The sequence below is a fragment of the Helianthus annuus genome, chromosome 12 (assembly GCF_002127325.2).
Source record: "Helianthus annuus cultivar XRQ/B chromosome 12, HanXRQr2.0-SUNRISE, whole genome shotgun sequence".
Lineage (NCBI taxonomy): Eukaryota > Viridiplantae > Streptophyta > Magnoliopsida > Asterales > Asteraceae > Helianthus > Helianthus annuus.
Genome location: NC_035444.2, coordinates 108,489,433 through 108,495,432, shown reverse-complemented (window position 1 = coordinate 108,495,432; position 6,000 = coordinate 108,489,433).

Sequence of the window (6,000 nt, the reverse complement as noted above, 5' to 3'; positions counted from 1 at the left end):
AGAGAATGACTCACATTGCAGATTTAACGAGTAGATTATAAGCCTACTGATTAGCCTTGATTAACCTAATTTAATTCACAATACACGCAAACGGGGTTAGTAACTAATACAGCAGTTATGTCAATTCACGAGATTAAACCCTCACAACGATTAACAAAGTGCAATACTTAACAATTCAGCGAATTCACAACGAATGACAGAGTATAATCCGAATTCGGACAGCACTCAAACATTCAAGTGAAAATCACGCTAAATAACAAAGTATAAGCTCAATTTGAGCAGCACTCAAACAATCGTTGGATAGTTTCAATCGATCGGACGTTGAATCGTAATAGCGATCGAGTTATTACCCTGATTGCGGCAACGTTTTGAGATTAGTGTGTGTTGTGAACTGTTTCTGTTATAACTCAACGTATACAACGAATTTCTTTGTCGAATCAACAACAGAATGCAAGTCCCAAGGCCCCCTATTTATACCCGAAATTTGTCCCCCTCGCGTGTCGCGACAGGGAGACTTGTCTCCTTCGCGTGGCGCGACGGGTAACAATTTAGGGTAGGGTAGGTTTCGTGTCCAGTAGCTTGGGTGAGTTGACAATTCGACTGAATTAACATTCTACAGCAAATTTTGAGGATAATTATTAACTAGGGTTTACCCCCCCTGAGTTTTAGGGGCCCTGATCCTGATTCCGATTGTTCTGAAAATTTTAGGGTCAGTGCAGAATTACTTGGGTTTCTCAATTAGGGTTTCCTTAATAGACAATTAATCATACTAAGTGTAAATTTTTAGTGAGAGTTGTTACATCCTCCCCACCTTAAGAAAAATCTCGTCCTCGAGATTTATTGGAATAAATGAGGATATTTTCGCTTCATTTTGGATTCCAGCTCCCAAGTGTATTCTGGTCCTCGCTTTGCATTCCACTTGACTTTGACTAGCACTAGTCGCTTGTGTTTGAGAAACTTGACTTTTCTATCTTCTATCTGTAGTGGTTTCTCTACGAATTTCAGCTTTTCATTTACCTCTACATCTTGAAGAGGTACTACCAGGGATTCGTCGGATAAACATTTCTTGAGATTGGATACATGAAACACATCATGTACTCCAGCTAGTTCTTCTGGTAGTTGTAAACGATAAGCAACTGGTCCTATTCGTTGTATTACTGGAAATGGTCCTACGTACCTTGGACTCAGTTTTCCTTTCTTACCAAAGCGTACTACTCCTTTCCAAGGAGAAACTTTCAAAAGTACTTTGTCTCCTACTTGAAATTCTAGTGGCTTGCGGCGATTGTCTGCATAGCTCTTCTGGCGATCTCTAGCTGTCTTCAGTCTTTCTTTGATTTGAGTTATCTTGTCTGTGGTTTCTTGTACTATTTCAGGACCTGATAATTGACTTTCTCCTATTTCTGCCCAACAAACTGGAGTTCTGCACTTGCGTCCATACAGTGCTTCGAACGGAGCAGCTTCTATGCTTGAATGATAACTATTATTATAGGAGAATTCAATTAAGGGTAAGTGGTTATCCCAATTACCACCAAAATCAATTACACATGCTCGGAGCATGTCTTCCAGGGTTTGTATCGTCCTTTCACTTTGTCCGTCTGTTTGAGGATGATATGCAGTACTTAAATTTAGTCGGGCTCCCATTGCTTCTTGGAAACTAGTCCAGAAATGAGAAGTAAAACGACTATCCCTATCCGATACAATGGAGAGTGGGACTCCATGTAAAGATACTACTTCATCTACGTACAACTTGGCTAGCCTTTCCATGCTAAAAGTTTCCTTCATTGGTAGAAAATGGGCTGATTTGGTTAATCGATCCACAATTACCCAAATTGCATCATTACCTTTTCTGGTTTTGGGTAACTTAGTAACAAAATCCATTGTTATGAGTTCCCATTTCCATACATGCATTTCCAACTGTTGTAGTAGTCCTGAAGGTTTCTGGTGTTCGGCCTTAACTTGTGAACAAGTAAGACATTTAGATACGTATTCAGCTATGTCCTTTTTCATTCCTATCCACCACAAATTGTTTCTTAAATCTTGGTACATCTTATTGTTTCCTGGATGTACGGTATACCTAGATTTATGAGCTTCTTCTAAAATCTTATTTCTTAATTCTCCCTGCTTAGGTACCCAATTTCGTTTCTTGTGAAATTTCCAAATTCCATCATTTCCTTGCTCTAGTTCTTTTATGTAACCTTTCATCCCTTCAGCATTGTCCTTAATTGCTGTTTCCTGAACTTTCTTCAATTGTTCCATTAAATCTACTTGTAGATTTAATCTAAGAGCACGAACTTGCTTTTGCTTCTCATGATATTTACGACTTAAGGCATCCGCAACTACATTCGCTTTTCCTTCGTGATCTTGAATATCACAGTCATAATCGCTTAGGATTTCCATCCATCTTCTTTGCCTCATGTTTAATTCTTTTTGCCCAAATATGTACCTTAAACTTTTATGATCGGTATAAACAGTAAACTTACTTCCATACAGATAATGTCTCCAAATCTTTAGGGCAAAAATTATGGCTCCTAATTCTAAATCATGCGTCGTATAATTTTCTTCGTGCTTCTTCAACTGCCTAGAGGCATACGCAATTACTTTCTTGCGTTGCATTAGAACACATCCGAATCCTAATTTTGAAGCATCACAATATACTTCAAAATCTTCTGTTCCTTCGGGTAAGGCTAAAATTGGAGCATTTGTTAATCTGTGCTTTAAAATCTTAAAAGCTTCTTCTTGTCTAGGTCCCCATTCAAACTTAATTGCTTTACAGGTTAGCTTAGTCAAAGGCACAACTATTCTAGAGAAATCCTTAATAAATCGTCTGTAGTATCCAGCTAAGCCTAGAAAACTTCTAATTTCCATAGCCGTTTGTGGGACTTTCCATTTGGTGATTGCTTCTATCTTAGAAGGATCTACATGAATACCTTCGTGATTCACCATGTGACCTAAAAATTGCACTTCTTGTAGCCAGAATTCACACTTCGAGAATTTGGCGTAAAGCCTTTCTTTTCTTAACAAAGTTAAGAGTGCGTGTAGGTGTTTACAATGTTCTTCCTGACTTTTGGAATAAATAAGTATATCGTCAATGAAAACGATTACAAATTTATCCAAATATGGTTTACAGATCCGATTCATCATGTCCATAAATGCTGCTGGAGCATTTGTTAGTCCAGAGGGCATGACTGTAAACTCATAATGGCCATACCTAGTTCTGAAAGCAGTTTTAGGTATGTCTTCTTCTTGTACCTTCAACTGGTGATATCTGGATCTTAGGTCTATCTTAGAAAAATACCTAGCGCCATGGAGTTGATCAAAAAGATCATCAATCCTAGGTAATGGGTATCGATTCTTAATTGTAACTTTATTTAGTTCCCTATAATCGATACACATCCTCATCGATCCATCTTTCTTTTTCACAAACAACACTGGTGCTCCCCAAGGGGATGAACTAGGTTGTATAAATCCTTTGCTTAGTAATTCATCTAACTGCTTTTTCAATTCTAGCATTTCAGTGGGTGCTAATCGATATGGTTCTTTGGCTATTGGTGTAGTACCTGGAATTAGATGAATTCTAAATTCTACTTCTCTATCGGGTGGTAATCCAGGTAATTATTCTGGAAAGACATCTGGGTATTCTGAGACTATAGGGATGTCCTGAAGTTCCTTACTTTTAGTGTTAATGATTACAGAAATCATATATACCATTTCTTGTTTTCTTGAATAACTAGCCAACTTCATTACTGAAATGAATTTCAGTGGCTTTTGAGGTTTATCTCCTGTAATTAAAATTACTTCTCCTGTGGGGGTACGAATTTCTACGGAATTCTTATCACACAGGATTCGAGCATGGTTGGCTACTAACCAATCCATTCCTAACACGACATCGAATCCGGCTAATTTCATAGGTAATAGGTTTGCAGAAAACTTATGGCCTAAAAGTTCTATTTTTCCTTCTTGCAAAACTTTATCTATGTTAATAGAATTCCCATCTGCCGTTTCGACCATAAAAATTTGCTTAAGGGTGGTTAAGGGTAACTTAAGAGCTTGACAAAATGAAGTATTAATAAAACTTTGGTTTGCACCAGAGTCAAATAATACTTTGGCGAACACGTCATGAACTAAGAACGTACCGGCTATCACATCAGGAATTAGTTCGGCTTCCTGAGTAGTTAATTGAAATGCTCGGGCATTCTTCTTTGTTGTTCCATCAGCTGGTTTGCCTTTGTTGTCTGTGGGTTTAACCAATTTAGGACATTCTGTTTTGAAATGCCCTGCTTCTCCACAGTTAAAGCAGACTATGAATTTCTTTCTCCTACAGTCTTCTTCCTGATGCCCTGGAAGTTTGCAAAAATTGCAATATCCTTTGCATTTTCCAAAATGCTTCTTTTTGCAAGAATTGCAAAATGGTCCAGTAGAGGATTGTCCAGTCCCCTTTCTTTTGAAGTTGTTACGATTACCCACACGGAATCCTTGGGTAATCTTTTGAGCTACTTCTTTCTTCCGATCTTCTTCTCTTGTGCGTACCAGTTCATCGGTTAAAGTATTAGCTAATTCCACAGCATCGTCAATAGTACGAGGTCTCGCAGCCTTAACGATGTTACGGATTTCACTAATTAGTCCCCAAATGTAGCGAGAAATGAGTACCGGTTCTGGCGAAGCCAGTGTTGGTACTACTCTAGCATATTCAAAGAATGTCGAAGTATAACCGCGACACTCTATGCCTACCATACGATGGCTTAGGAACTTATTCGCCATTTGTTCCTTTTCATATTCGGGACAGAATTTTCTTTCTACGAGATTCTTAAATTCTTCCCAGTTCATAGCATAGGCCATCCTTCTTCCTTTTGCTTGTAATACCGTGTTCCACAATTCTAGTGCCCCTTCTTTAAACAAATTTGACGCATACATGACCTGATCTTCCTTGGCACATTTACTTATTGCAATTACTGCTTCGGTTTTCTCTAACCAACGTAGTGTTGCAGTTGCCCCTTCATTACCTGCAAATTATGCTGGTTTACAGGCAAGAAATTCTTTGTAAGTGCAACCAGGCGTTGCAGCTTTCATTTTCTTAGAGTGTGGGGCCTGTTGTGGGCCATGATAGTCATGATTGCCGCCTCCATTTATGTTGTTACTGCCGTTATCTTCCGGAGTACGTTTGCTAGGAATTATTTGTTGTGGTTCAGCAGGTTTCTGAGCAGCAGCCATAATTGCTGGAATAGCATTGGCTATCCCTTGAACAACAATGTTCTCGATATCTTGTCTAGTCATATACTGATTTTCCTGATTTTGCTCAGATTGGTTTACTTCATTAACTGGTTCATTATTAGCATTTTCCATCTGATAATTAGTATTGATATGAATTATTAGTATCCAATTATTGATAACAAAATAATTACACATAAGCACATAAAATCTTACAACACATATATATAGCCAAAATCGTCGATGTCTCGAATTCTATTTTGTTTTATAGATTATATAGGCTTCCATACACACTTTTTATCTTACAATGTTTTATTTCTCATTTTACAGAGTTAGATTTTACTATTACGGTTATGATACAAACATACTTCCCAACCCCACTATTCTTTGGTCAACTAGCTGTTTAGTAGCGATGCTCCCTCTCGTCGTATTTCCAGGAGATTTGTTCCCCCATTTCCCGGATCCTATTCCCTGTACCTATCAGTTCTTCACCAAACTGACGAAGTTCGGCCAGGTTTTCGTTACTCATCGGAGGATTGGGGATAGGTTCTGGATCAAATTGAGGAAGTAAGGTATAAGGACTATTGATCATGTTTTGATATTGCCAGTCGTCGTCCACCATTCTTCCATGTTTCCTAAAGGTCGAGTATGGAGTAAAGGATCTGGAATGGCTGGTTCTAAGTTTATTAGGAGTTGGGCTGTGGCAGGGTAAGAGTAGAGATTATTGTTGATAGGTTCTATGACATCACATTGGGCTAGTAGACGATCTATTTCTTCTTGAAATGTGATCTCTTC